This window comes from Giraffa tippelskirchi, chromosome 3 (assembly GCF_054371585.1).
Source record: "Giraffa tippelskirchi isolate mGirTip1 chromosome 3, T2T-mGirTip1v1.2.pri, whole genome shotgun sequence".
Lineage (NCBI taxonomy): Eukaryota > Metazoa > Chordata > Mammalia > Artiodactyla > Giraffidae > Giraffa > Giraffa tippelskirchi.
The window spans coordinates 167,479,852-167,495,284 of record NC_137277.1 but is presented as its reverse complement, the minus strand read 5'-3'; the positions used below and the strand labels follow the sequence as shown (position 1 = coordinate 167,495,284).

General features: G+C 39.9%; 1 long non-coding RNA gene across 1 annotated transcript in view; it reads right to left on the bottom strand.

Moving 5' to 3' along the window:
* LOC145541904 (uncharacterized) overlaps positions 1 to 15,433 on the bottom strand; it is a 103,570-nt gene that overhangs the window by 21,661 nt on the left and 66,476 nt on the right. The gene's annotated exons all lie outside the window — the stretch shown is intronic.

The following is a 15,433-nucleotide window of genomic DNA, read 5'->3' as shown; positions in this document are numbered from 1 at the left end:
TTACAGCTTAAGACCTGGCAGGCCGCTAAGTTTAATCACTTCCTTCATTGCATAGAAATCTAATCCCAGAGGTGTGAACAAAATTCAGTTCAGCTGCATCCCTAGTCCTGTACTTATTCCATTCCTGCACACTGGTTCTATTTGTGCTAATTCATTTCTAGCTTACGGAGATATGCAGAAGTGAGAAAGCACCTAAAACCTAGCAGATAATAGGTTCTAATGTTTCTGTGTTGATTGAATATTTCCTAGATTACATGAGCCTAGATACTTCCTGTGAGTTCCAAAATACCTCCTATACTTGCGATCATATAGTCCATATATTTTTCCAATTCTCTCCCCATTCTGTTGTCATTTTGGGACCGTTACTACATATGGTTTAGCCAAGGGAAAAAAGAAACTGCATGTTGAGTGTGGGGAAGCAGTTTATAAAAATGAAATTTGAGTATTGCATAATCAACTATTATGCAAAGAATTATGCCAACTTAATTAAAGGGAATACCTCAATGGTAGTTTTTCTAAGCTTTCGCTTTTGTCAGCCTGAAAAAAGTTGAGAAGTGCTTGTTAAGCTAATATTGGTCTGCACAATCCTTTTCAGAATAAAAATACAGTATTTTTATTTAGTATTTACCCATCAAAAGCTGTTTATGAAAATAAATAATGCAGCAAGATGTCGCCTGTTTCCCATTAATAATAGGAGTTTAATAATTATAGAATATTTTGGTAAAATTACTTGAGTCTTTTATATCAAAATTAATATATTTTATTCTCTTCATATTTCATTACATTTTACAGTTCTATTATTCTCTTAGGCTTTTTTTCCCTGGATTTATATCACATTTATTTCTCTTAATACCTTTATCCTCCCATGCCAATTTTTTCAAAGTGAGCTGTTTTTACTGAAGTGTGACATAAATACATACAGAAAGGGGCACAAATCATTTTATGTAGCTCAATGAATTTTTACAAAGTTAACACACGTGTAATCATCACCCAGATTGTTATGTATAGGCTACAACAATCCCAGTTATTCATTTGCTCTGGTCAAAGGTAATCAATACTCTGACCTCTACCACCATAAATTGGATTTCCTTGGTGGCTCAGTGGTAAAGAATCCACCTGCAATGCAGGAGACGTGGGTTCAATCCCTCAGTCAGGAAGATCCCATGGAGAAGGAAAAGATAACCCACTCCATTATTTTTGCCTAGAGAATTCCATGGGCAGAGAAGCCTGACAGGCTACAGTCCGTGGGGTTGCAAAGGAGTTGGGCATGACTTGGCAACTAAATGACAACAACCACCATAAATTATTTTTGACTGTTTTTGAGTTCTGACTATATGAAACCATCCAACAAATGCTTCAGGGGACTGGTTTCTTTTGCTCAATATTATGTTTGTTCTTACAAACATAAAAACAACTTTCCAGGTTGTTGTATTTCATAGTAGTTTGTATATTTGTGTTGGTTTTACAGAGTTTTGTTATATAAAAACTAAGGAGGTGTGAGCACAGCCTTGAGGAGTGCAGTTAGCCAATGACCTCCAGTCACTAAGATTACAGCATCTGGTCCCATCACTTCATGGCAAATAGATGGGGGAAAAAATGGAAACATTGACAGACTTTATTTTCTTGGGCTCCAAAATCACTGTGGACAGTGACTGAAGCAATGAAATTAAAAGATGTTTGGCTTTCCTAGTAACTCAGATGGTAAAGAATCTGCCTGCAATGGGGAGACTTGGGCTCAATCCCTGGGTCAGGAAGATCCCCTGGAGAAGGGAATGGTAACCCAGTCCAGTATTATTGCCTGGAGAATCCCATGGACAGTCCATGGGGTCACAAAGTGTCAGACACAACTGAGTGACTAATACTTTCACTTTCACCTCCTTGGAGAAAGTTATGACAAACCTAGACATCATGTTAAAAAGCAGAGACATAACTTTGCTGACAAAGGTTCATATAGTCAAAGCTATGCCTTTTCCAGTAGTCATGTATGGGTCTGAGAGTTGGATCATAAAGGAGGCTAAGTGTCGAAGAATTAACACTTTCAAATTGAGGTGCTGGAGAAGACTCTTGAGAGTCCCTTGGACTGCCAGGAGATCCAACCTGTCAATTCTAAAGGAAATCAACCCTAAATATACATTGGAAGGACTGATGCTAAAGCTGAAGCTCCAATACTATGGCCACCTGATGCAAAGAGCTGACTCATTGGAAAAGACACTGATGCTGGGTAAGATTGAGGGCAGGAGGAGAAGGGGATGACAGAGGATGGTTGGATGGCACCACTGACTCAACAGATGTAAGTTTGACCAGAGTCAGGGAGACAGTGAAGGACAGGGAAGTCTGGCATGCTGCAGTTCATGGGGTCTCAAAGAGTTGGCCACAACTGAGTGACTGAACAACAACAACTCCAGCCACAGTGCCTTTGGGATTGGCTGCAGCATTCAAACCTAGGACATGCTACCCATGGGCAGTATCTAACCAGTGACTGCGCATAGTAGGAGGGGCCTGGAATTAGGCTGGAGGATTTCTGTTCAGTGTGGGACTCCTCCATAGACATTATTTGCCCAAGAACTCCCCACTGAACTGGCTGAGACTGTCTCAGAGACACACCTTAGTCTGAAGCTCCTCCCTTCCTAAACTTTCTTATTTCTCCCTTACTTCCACAAATGTTAAGCCTGCATTGCCTTCCAAAGATACCCTGCCTACTTCTGCTTCTTCTATGTCACAGGCATTACTGTACTCTTAATAAATATCGAGCACTCCCAACTCTGATTGTTTGCTTCCCAGAGGATGTGAAGTGACACATTATACAGTTATTATACCACAATTTATTTATCCATTCTACTGTTGATAAATGTTTTGGTTATTTGCAGTCTTGGAGCACTATGAATAATGCTATTGTAAATATTCTTGCACTTGTATTTTGGTGTACATTTATATTCAAATCAGTAGAATCCATGTGAACTTGCTAACCACAAGTTATGTATAGGTTTAATTTTAGTAGGTCTTGTCAGAGTTTAACTAAATGGTTGTACTAGTCTATGTTGTCATCAGTAGGATATAAAAATTCTAAGTGCTCAGGAAACTTTCCCACACTTGGTATTGTCAGGTTTAATTTTTCTTTTTTTTGCCACTGAGATTTTCTGTTTTATGACGTTGAACACATTTTTATATATGTTTATTGGCGCCAAGCAAGGAGTGGTTGTGGTAATTTAATCACTCAGTCATGTCCGACTCTTTGCAACCCCATGGACTGTAGCCTGCTAGGCTCTTTTGTCCATGGAATTTTCCAGGCAAGAATACTGGAGTGGGTTGCCATTTCCTTCTCCAGGGGATCTTCCCAATCCAGGGAATGAACCCATATCTCCAGCTTGGCAGGCAGACTCTTTGCCACTGAGCCACCTGGGAAGCCCAACACGGTGAATTAATTTGATTTATTTTCATTTTTTTAAATTAAATTAGTTTATTTTCTATTTCTTAATTCTACAATATTGTATTTGTTTTGCCATACATTGACATGAATCCACCATGGGTGTTCATGTTTTCCCCTTCCAGAACCCCCTTTCCACCTCCTTCCCCATCTAACTCATCCTTTAAAAAAACTCATCCTGTAACAAATCTCACTTGGTAATAATGTGTTATCTAGATTTTATTTTTATTGAGTACAATTGGCTAATAATTATTTTAAATTACCATATCAAAATTCACAAGAGAAATTTGCCTATAATTTTTCTCTCTGATAATGTCCTTTTCAAGTTTTGGCACCAAGGTTAATCTTACCTTCTAGAAAAGTTGTGAAAGATTTAAAAAAATATTCATCTATTTCTAGAAGACTTTATTTAATATCGACATTATCTCCTCTTTAAATATTTGAGGAATTTTACCAATGAAGCCATCAAGATCTCTGGTTTTATTTATAGGTGAATTTTGAAATTATCAAATAAATTTCCTTAATTAAAGTAGGCTGTCTAGATTTTTAGTTTTTGTGTGTGTCAGTTTTACTAGGTAAAAATTGTCAAAAATATTCACACTTCATTTAAGACTTCAAATTTATGGGCTTAAATATCCTCTTAATGTTTTTTAAAAATTTCCATGGGATCTATAATGATGTTCCCTTCTACTATCCTGATATTATTTGTACCTTCTTTCTTTTTCTTTTTTTCCTTGATATATATTTCTGGTGATTTATTCATTTTATTAATATTTTGAAAGAAATTTTCTCCATTTTTTTCTGTTGTATATTTGCTATTTGATTGACTTCTGCTCTTATCTTCCCTCATTCTTTCAGATTAATTATAACTTTTCCATGTATATATATATATATATATATATATATATATATATATATATATATGCCTATACCTCCAGAAAGCATTTATTTTATTTCTTGTAGAAAGTCAGCATATGCATAGATCATCTTGATCCAATTAGGTATTGAGATACTTCAAAGCTGAGATTCAAATTTTGTGAAAAATTTTCTATTTTCAGTTTTCTCTAATTCCTAGGATGTTGCTATTCAGGAATCTTAACTAAAAACCTAGAATGTTAACCAGAGCCCATTCTCCTTGGCAGGCCCCGAATGCCATTTTTTTTCTCCCTAGCTTTGAAAGCAATGGCACCTCACTCCAGTACTCTTGCCTGGAAAATCCCATGGACGGAGGAGCCTGGTGGGCTGCAGTCCATGGGGTCTCGAAGAGTCGGACATGACTGAGCGACTTCACTTTCACTTTTCACTTTCATGCATCGGAGAAGGAAATGGCAACCCACTCCAGTATTCTTGCCTGGAGAATCCCAGGGACGGGGGAGCCTGGTGGGCTGCCGTCTATGGTGTCGCACAGAGTCGGACACGACTGAAGCGACCTAGCAGCAGCAGCAGCAGCTTTGTCGGACAGCTGAAAGCTCCTCTTAGCTTTCTTAAAAGGTTAATAAGTCTGCTGGGCATATACACCGAGGAAACCAGAATTGAAAGAGACGCGTGTACCCCAATGTTCATCGCAGCACTGTTTACAATAGCCAGGACATGGAAGCAACCTAGATGTCCATCAGCAGACGAATGGATAAGGAAGCTGTGGTACATATACACAATGGAATATTACTCAGCCATTAAAAAAAATACATTTGAATCGGTTCTAATGAGATGGATGAAACTGGAGCCCATTATACAGAGTGAAGTAAGCCAGAAAGAAAAACAACAATACAGTATACTAATGCATATATATGGAATTTGAAAGATGGTAACGATAAACCTATATGCGAGACAGAATAAGAGACACAGCATGGAACAATTTTATGGACTCTGAGGGAGAAGGTGAGGGTGGGACGTTCTGGGAGAATAGCATTGAAACATGTATATTATCATATGTGAAACAGAACACCATTCCATGTTCGATGCATGTGACAAGGGCTCAGGGCCGGGGCAATGGGATGATCCAGAAGGATGGGATGGGGAGGGAGGTGGGTGGGGGGTCCAGGAAGGGGAACACATGTAAACCCATGGCTGATTCATGTCAATGTATGGCAAAAACTATTACAATATTGTAAAGTAATTAGCCCCCAACTAAAATAAATAAATTTATAAAAAAAAAAAAAGGTTAATAAGTGACTATTTGGAGAAGTTTTTGTAATGTGTTAGACTCCTGTCTCTGAGATTCTCTTTTCTTTAATATATCTGCTCTTAAGGCTTAGCTACTTTGGTTTTCTTCCAAAGTCTTAAGTAACTGCTGTTTTATTTTGCTTTGTCTTATATTATATGCAATTTTTATGTTTTTTTCTTAGAGATTTTATCTGATAGAAGCTAGTCCTCTGGCTAAGTCAGCTTTGTAGAATTACTAATATAATTGTCTCCATCTGAGTTAATTTTGTTAGCATACAAAGAACACAGAGTTGTTAGACTTCAGAAAAACTTCACTCATAGTTAATGTATCTTTTATCCCAATAGAGACCACCTAAACATTCATTGATTCAATTCTTCATTCCTCAACAAATATTTATTGAATATACTTAATATGCTTATATGAAATGTAAAATATGCTAGATTCTGGGAACACAGAAATATATTTAGCATCAGTAACTGTATTTGAGAAGATTTCAGCCTAGTAGACTGCATAAGCAAAAAGATTAGAAAGTAGAAAGATATCAAGTTTTGGATTTAGATGGTCTGCTGCTGCTGCTAAATTGCTTTAGTCATAGCTGACTCTGTGTGACCCGATAGATGGCAGCCCACCAGGCTCCCTCGTCCCTGGGATTCTCCAGGCAAGAGTACTGGAGTGGGTTGCCATTGCCTTCTCTATTAGATGGACTAAGATTATTTATTAGCTATAAGCTTGAACAAGATTTTCCTATTATTTCCTAGCTTTAGGGAAAATATAGAGTGTTATAAGATTAGACAAAAAGATATGCCTATTACTATGTGTGCAATATAATAAGATATAAATAATTTGTGTTTTTTAAATTATTCCAGGTGTGGAGATATAAAGTGTAAAGTCCCTGGGAGTGTTTATGGAGGAAATAGGAAGAGTTTATTGAGGCTAAAATATACAAGGACTTTAGGAGATCACCATTCAAATTGTGTGGTAATGGTTGACCTACTCTTTGTACATGAGCCTAGGGTCAAAATGGATTTGGGAGATAGGAAGAAGAAAACCATTGACATGGAGGGAATTGTACAAGTCTCTCTTTCTTTCTTTTTTTATCACAAACTGAGCATTTTTAATGTGCCTGGCACAATTTCATTAGAATACAATTGTGAATAAGACAAACATGGTAGATTGACTTACTTGTGCAAAGCTTACTAATAATCAAGGATATAGACAAGAAAGTAGGCAATTGCAAATAATATGGTACTATATATTTCGGGGGAGGGTAATAGTTTATCCCATAAAGCCATTGCTCTTGTCTCTATAATGGGCCTTCTGTTAGATGCCTAACTTAAATAGAGTCAAAAGGATTATGGCAGAAATTTGGGATTGTCATTTAGGGATGTTTAGTTTTCTGCATGTTGGCTAAAGCCATGACCTCTTATATTCTTCCTTGTGGCTAGAGAGAAGAGAAAGTTGTTTTGCAGAAACCAACAGGAAGGCAATAGATATACAGAGGGTAGCAAAAATTGTGAGGGAGAAGGAATTCTATCCACTTGCAATTTCTGGTTCTAGTCCTTTCCTAAGGTCTGATTCCAATCCCATCTTTACCTGGGAACCCCTTCCCCTACCCCCTCCATGGTCTCTCAGTAAAATCAAGGATAGTTATGGCTTTAAAAAAATCCTGCCTTTAGATTATGTAAGATAACACAATCTGTATATTGCCTGTATACCTTTAAGTTGACTTCCATATCTTGCAGACAAAAGTCTTACTAGACTTATGATAGATGCTAAGATAGAGGGTACATATTTTGCCAGAGCATCACATACGAAGGGTGTGTAATGACACTTAACTGGAAGGACAGGGAATGTTTCTGGAGGAAGTGATGTCTAAGCTGAGATCAGAAAAATCAGCAGGACTTACTCAGGTGATGAGAAGAAACAGATTGCTCTAAGCAGAAGGAAAGGCATGTGTGAACTGGAGAGGAGAGTGAGTGGTAGATGAGTAACCACACAGAAGTTCCTTTACTGTAGCACAGGGCTGAGACGCTGGGAGGGAGAGGGGAACACATCAGATCATGCAGGTCTAGTTGAAGGGGATGAATGTGATGTGTACCTCTCATCCTCCTACTAGCATGTGGAGACATGTCCCTACAATATAGGTCTGTTACCCCAACCCTACTTACTTCTCCACAGAGGAAAACCAAGATGTCCAGAGTCATTGATTGGATAGATGCTCTAGATTAAGAACCGGACAATAGGTCTCATTCCTTTCTTCTCTGCTTTCCTTTCCAACTGGTTTTTCAGAATATATAGTTTGTGACAATCAGAGGGTGGGTGACCATTCCCAAGACGGCTAATGAAAGGAGATTTAGATACTCTGTTTATGGAATGGGAAATCCAAGCATGGTAAATGGTTAAGATTTTGATAAAGGATGCTATAGGGTGCATGATATCATCTAGCATTGATTTATTCTAGGGACTGTCAAGCCACATCAGAGAAGTGAGTTAAAAATTAGCAGGCAACCCCTCTGGTTTTATTTGAGTAAAATCTTCTCTTTGGTGTTTTTAGCCTCTTTATAAACAACTTGAGTTATTTGGAGATATGTGTTAAATAATTACGCAGTTACAAAATACTTCAGTTTTGTAATTGACACTTCTCTTAGGCTGGTATTAAAGAGTGTGACTTTTTTATTTTAGTAATTTTGGATGTGGGAGAAAGCAGTGCTGCATGGTACATTGTTGTTTCCCTTTGGCTCCATAGCCATACTCTTTCTGGAACAAGATCTCCATGTTGTTGAGCGTTAGGGACTGTGTTCCATTTTTTCTTCCTCTTCTAATAAAAGACATCATATTTCCCCATCAATTACTTCCCCTTTATGCTGCTTAATCTAAGACAGGATAAGACTATTCTGGTATATTTCCACCTTATCTTGGAACTCTGTGTATTTGACCAGACTCAAACCCAGATGATCCATCAGTCATTACACATGGCCTTACTGCTTATCCCAAGGTAAAACCCATTTATCTGGAGCAGCCACTTTCTCTCCAATCAACATCTAATATCAAGTGACAGCTAGCCTGAGAAGGATTTGGAAAATGATAAATTAAATGGAAAAATTAATGACAACAGGGAACAAGGAAGCTTTGTAATCACAGCAGGTGCATGGGAACCCTCAAAGCTATATTCAAAACATGCCACACTTTTGAGAAGAGGAGAGTATGGAAACCTGTGTGTTTGTGGAGTGGTATTGGTGGTGGTATTAGGTTGTCCTTAACAGACAAAAATTTGAAGTGTTTATGATGGGCACGGGGTTTAGTGATTTGCATGAATCATCTTATTTAATGTAGGCATCCTGATGACCTAGATGCTGCCACTTGTTCCATTTAACAGAGAAGTAATTCACTGAGTAATCCCACTGAATTGCAGATGGCAGGGGAAGAATGTGAGCCCTGGACTGTGTGATTTCAGGGTGCATGTTTTCCCCCTGCATGTTGTGCAGCTTGTGGGATCTTAGTTCCCCTGACCAGGGATTGAAGCTCTATCCCCTGTCACTGAAAGCACTGAGTCCTCACCACTGGACCATCTGGGAATGCCTATGGAAACCCCATCAGGGTGCATGTCTTTAATAATATACTATACATCCCCATCGGCCAACCACTTTGTCTAAAGGACAAAGTCCTTAAGCAACTTGACTTTTTACCTCCTGTTTATTTGAGCTCAAAGGACATTCCTACCTTGTGACTTTCTCAATGTCCTGCCTGGTCCCACCTGCTACCTTATTATTCCCCAGCACTAACTGGATGCCAGATATTCCTATGGAGTGTCTTCAAGCATGAACAGTTATGTTATGCCCCAGGAGGCAAGCCTGCAGAGCGCCTAGACTTTGTTCTGTGTGATTCCCATACTACTGCTGCTCCTTACACTTCCCTTGCTTAAGAAAACAGTGTTAACATTACCCGAATTTGTTCTTGGCTCTCGCTACCGAGCAGCCTGGCACCACCCCCCAGCCACACGACTGCAGTCTCTCAGTCGGGCTGTTCCTAATGTTAGCTCTCCCCATCCCTGTGACTTTTCCCCCCACCTGCCCCTTGGTGGGGCTTTAGCAATGCAACCCAAATGTCCATCGGACAGGCTTTGGCATGGGCAGAGAAAGCTAACAGGAGTCACGATGAATGGGTGAACTCTCAGGCCTTTGTCCATTCCTCTCCTTCCCATTTCAACATCTTTGCTGAAATGGAATTTGAATTTCAAAAGGCTTAAAGAACATTTCTCAAACCCACAATTTCCCAGCAGCTTGAAAACCTCTGAAAACATTACCTTCAATCTGCTGCTGGTGCGGAGTGGATGTGAAGCACTTCTGTGAGCTATGGCGTGCTGGTTAGTTGAGACCTGCCTCCCCCAACCCCTTGGCTCACCCACAAGCGAGCATTCAAACCAGCGAGGCTCCCTTTGGTTTCTGGGAAGAACAATCCAATTCTCAGAAAGCTGATACCTATGGAGACTCTGCAGAGGAGTAATTCTCTAACTGCATAAGGGATGCTCATCTAAATAAGGAAATGGGGGGCTGGATTAGAGGGTGCAGGAATGAAGGGAGGATTTATGCTGGAAGCACAGGGAGGGGTTTACTTTTCCCCCTCTCTCTCCGTTGGCTAAACTCTGAGGTTGATCTCTTGGTGATGACCTATTTTTGGCAACACAGTCATTTTTATTTAGGGTGATTGAGGCTGCTGTGAGGGCTTCAGTGGGGGGTTCCATTGTCAATTCTGCATTAAAGGACCATTAAAATCAAGTGTTACTGTAAGAAGCTCTGTCTGCCGGGTATTTCTCAGAAGAGATTGTGCCCACTTCTGAGGGCTGCTTTTTCGTCTTTCCATTTTCGGGAGGGGGAAAGAAACATGCCCCTAATGAACTGAACCTTTTTAATTGATTGTAAAAAACAGAAGAGAACACAGCAGCGGGGATTGTTGGCAGTGCTTTACAGCAAATGGCGAATCACTGCATACTCATTTGTTTCTCATTGGCCAAGATGAATCCTCTTTTGGTATTAAAGCAAATGTGCTGTGAAGTTGCAGAGGACAGAGTTTAACAACTTTTCCTGGCTGGCGGCCTGGGTTATGTTTTTTTTTTTTTGGTGGAACGGTAGGAGGGCCAGGAAGTGGTGGGGGTAGGGAGCTGAGCGGGGGAGGGGAACAGTGACGCGGAGGACTGTTTTGGTGAAGGCAGGAGCTGCGTAGAACGGACGTAGCTGAAAATAATGGTTTTATTTGTGTAGGTGTCAAGTAGGAGGGTTGGATTACATCGGGGTAACTGCAGAAATAATCTGATTGCAGAGGAGTTGTGCTTGGTATATAACTCAGGTTGTCCAAGAGTGAAAGTGAAAACTGTTAGTCTCTCAGCTGTGTCTGACTCTTTGCCACCCCATGTCCATCAGGCTTCTCTGTCCATGGAATTCTCCAGGCAAGAATACTGGAGTGAGTAGTCAAACCCCTCTCCAGGGGATCTTCCTGACCCAGGGATTGAAGCCAGGTCTTCTGCATCGCAGGCAGATTCTTTCCCATCTGAGCTACCAGAGAAGCCCCACTCCGGTAAATAGGACTGAACTCAATTTTTATTTTTGACAGAAGAAAGGAAGTAGTTCATCTGACCTTGTTTTTTTTTTTTTTTTCCTACCATGTAACTATCTGGATACTCATGTAGTTGAAAGGGAACCTGGCTACATGTTATAGCAACTAAGGAGAAGATCTTGCTTCCTCACCCTCTCTCATCTATCTCTGCATCAGTCTTTTACAAACACTGACCTTCCTTCTCTTCCATCTTATTGTTTTCACCCCTCAGTGGTCTCCTTCTGTTCCTGTCAACCTGGATCCACACAGACTGTGTGTGTGTTAGTTGCTCAGTGGTGTCCAACAGTTTGCAACCCCATGGGCTGTAGCCCACCAGGTTCCTGCATCCACGGGATTCTCCAGGCAAGAATACTGGAGTGGGTTGCTGTGACCTCTTCCAGGGGATCTTCCCGACTCAGGCATTGAACCTAGATCTCCATCATTGCAAACAGATTCCTTACTGTTTGAATTACCTGGGAAACGCACAGAGATTATTGTTTCCTTAGAGAGTCAGTTTGTTGCTCCTCAGGACCTTTGCACATGCTATTCCTTTCACCTGAGCCACTTTTCTCTAGCCCCCTGCTCCTTCCCACAAGGCAGGGCTGGCTCCTTCTCATCCTTCCAGCTGTAATTTAATGCTACCTCCTCAAGGAAACCTTCCATGGACATCCTGATCCCCATGTGGGCTCTCCTGCTAAGGGAAAACTTTTCACGTTGCATTTTCCTTTGTAGCAGGTATCACAACTTTAAGTGATTATTAGATTTACTTGGCATAATGTGTATGTTTCTGGAATATTTTAATAGTTATTAATAAAAATCACAAATTGCATGTTTCCATTTATTTTAGGCTTCCTAGGTGGCAGTAATGGTAAAGAAACTGTCTGCTAATGCAGGAGACATAAGAGATGTTAGTTTGATCCCCGAGTCAGAAAGATCCCCTGGAAGAGGGCATGCAACCCACTCCAGTATTCTTGCCTGGAGAATCCCATGGACAGAGGAGTCTGGCAGGCTACAGTCCTTAGGGTTGCAAAGAATCAGACATGACTGAGCACACACATCCATCCATCATTTCTTTATTTGAAAAATTAACAACATTATTAGAGTTAACAGTATTTTCAAGGATGGAATCCTTGAGAGAGTAACAGAGTTAGGATCCCTGTTTGATTCTATAAGATATTAGAAATAAACTTTTCAGGAGCTCATAAAGCTCTATAAATTCTTTCCTGCACTGCATTAAGTTCTGATAAAAAATTAACAGTATGTATGGCAAATACTTTAAGAAAAATTTCAAAGTTTTTTGTGTGTGCTGTAAATCTTATGTAGTTCTTATAATTAGTTTGCTATTTGCCACTTATAAATCTTCAAGTAGGTTTCCCCTAGTCATTGAATGCTGGATTGTTCTTTGGATGGAGTTACCAAAGAGAAAACATATCTAGTTAAACCTCAGGGACATACATGACAAACACTTTATACTCAGAGGAAGCACTTTTGTCTGAATTGTCCAGGACTGGTAACTGTTTAATCAAGTCTCTTAAAGCTGTGAATTGGAGGGAATTCAATTGCTATTCTTTGGAACTCTGCATTCGAATAGGTATATCTTTCCTTTTCTCCTTTGCTTTTCACTTCTATTCTTTTCTCAGCTATTTGTAAGGCCTCCTCAGACAACCATTTTGCTTTTTTGCATTTCTTTTCCATGGAGATAATCTTGATCCCTGTCTCCTGTACAATGTCACGAACCTCTGTCCATAGTTCATCAGGCACTCTGTCTATCAGATCTAGTCCCTTAAATCTATTTGTCACTTCTACTGTATAACCATAAGGAATTTGATTTAGGTCAGACCTGAATGGTCTAGTGGTTTTCCCCACTTTCCACTTTCTTCAATTTAAGTCTGATTTTGGCAATAAGGAGTTCATGATATGAGCCACAGTCAGCTCCCGGTCTTGTTTTTGCTGACTACATAGAGCTTCTCCATCTTTGGCTGCAAAAAGTATAATCAATCAGATTTTGATGTCAACCATCTGGTAATGTCCATGTGTAGAGTCTTCTCTTGTGTTGTTGGAAGAGGGTATTTTCCATGACCAGTGCATTCTCTTGGCAAAGCTCTGTTAGCCTTTGACCTGCTTCATTCTGTACTTCAAGGGCAAATTTGCCTGTTACTCCAGGTGTTTCTTGACTTCCTACTTTTGCATTCCAGTCCCCTATAATGAAAAAGACATCTTTTTTGGGTGTTAGTTCTAAAAGGTCTTGTAGGTCTTCATAGAACCATTCAACTTCAGCTGCTTCAGCATTACTGGTCGTTCTTCAGCATTACTGGTTATAGTTCAGCAATATGTGAACTGTAAACTTCAAGATGTGCAAACTGGTTTTATAAAAGGCAGAGGAACCAGAGATCAAATTGCCAACATCCGATGGATCATTGAAAATGCAAGAGCATTCCATAAAAACATCTATTTCTGCTTTATTGACTATGTCAAAGCGTTTGACTGTGTGGATCACAAGAAACTGTGGAAAATTCTTCAAGAGATGGGAATACCAGACCACCTGACCTGCCTCTTGAGAAACCTGTATACAGGTCAGGAAGCAACAGTTAGAACTGGACATGGAACAACAGACTGGTTCCAAATAGGAAAAGGAGTACGTCAAGGCTGCATGTTGTCACCCTGCTTATTTAACTTATATGCAGAGCACATCATGAGAAATGCTGGGCTGGATGAAGCACAAGCTGGAATCAAGATTGCCAGGAGAAATATCAATAACCTCAGATATGCAGATGACACCACGCTTATGGCAGAAAGTGAAGAAGAACCAAAGAGCCTCTTGATGAAAGTGAAAGAGGAAAGTGAGAAAGTTGGCTTAAAGCTCAACATTCAGAAAACTCAGATCATGGCTTCAGTTCCCATCACTTCATGGCAGATAGATGGGGAAACAGTGGAAACAGTGGCTGACTTTATTTTTTTGGGCTCCAAAATCACTGCAGATGGTGATTGCAGCCATGAAATTAAAAGACGCTTACTCCTTGGAAGGAAAGTTATGACCAACCTAGACAACATATTAAAAAGCAGAGACGTTACTTTGTCAACAAAGGTCCGTCTAGTCAAGGCTATGGTTGTTCCAGTGGTCCTGTATGGATGTGAGAGTTGGACTATAAAGAAAGCTGAATGCAGAAGAATTGATGCTTTTGAACTGTGGTGTTGAAGAAGACTCTTGAGAGTCCCTTGGACTGCAAGGAGATCCAACCAGTCCATCCTAAAGCAGATCAGTCCCGGGTGTTCATTGGAAGGACTGATGTTGAAGCTGAAGCTCCAATACTTTGGCCACCTGATGCGAAGAGCTGACTCATTTGAAAAGACCCTGAACCTGGGAAAGACTGAAGGAGGGAGGAGAAGGGGACAGCAGAGGATGACGTGGTTAGATGGTGTCACCGACTCAATGGACATGAGTTTGGATGTACTCCAGGAGTTGGTGATGGACAGGGAGGCCTTGCATTCTGCGGTTCATGGGGTCACAGAGTTGGATACGACTGAGCAACTGAACTGAACTGATGCAACTGGCATCAGTGGGTTTTGGAACAAACACAACTGAGTCTTGGAAAGCATATGACATAATATACAGGAACAGAAGAGAAGGAGACCATCCTGGCAGAGTAATCAGTATTAGTTAGCATGAGTATTAGTCAGGATCTTTAGTAGAATGAATGGTGAGTGTTAGTTAATCCCTCAAACTGTTAAGTACAGTTTAATTAAAAGAATTTATTTTATGCCTAAATGTGTTTAATATTTTATTAATGTCAGTCTCTCTTGGCGTGTAGGAAGTTCCATAGAAGCAGGAACAGTCATGATGTGTAGTAGATGCCCGTCATAACTTGCTGCATTAATGAATGGCCTCATAGATGCAAAATTCACTCTCTAAGCCATGCTTTGCTTATCATTTCCTTCAGGTCATTTTCTTCCCTCAAACAATTTTTGTAAAACCAAATTTATGGTTTGATTGATTGATTTCCTGATAAGACTAAGAACCATAGGAGCAGCTACAATAGACTTAAGGGAAGAAATTTTAACATTCCTTTCTCAACCAAATAAACTAATGGAGTAAAGATTGTCTGCCATCCCAGAGATTTTCAATTAAAAAAAAAAAGTCAAATAGTCTCTAGTATGAACAACTATATCATAAATAAATGTTACAGATAAAACTGCAGTCATGTTTAAAGCTACAAAAATATTGACAAAAGAGCTGGATGTTTAAAACATAATTAGAA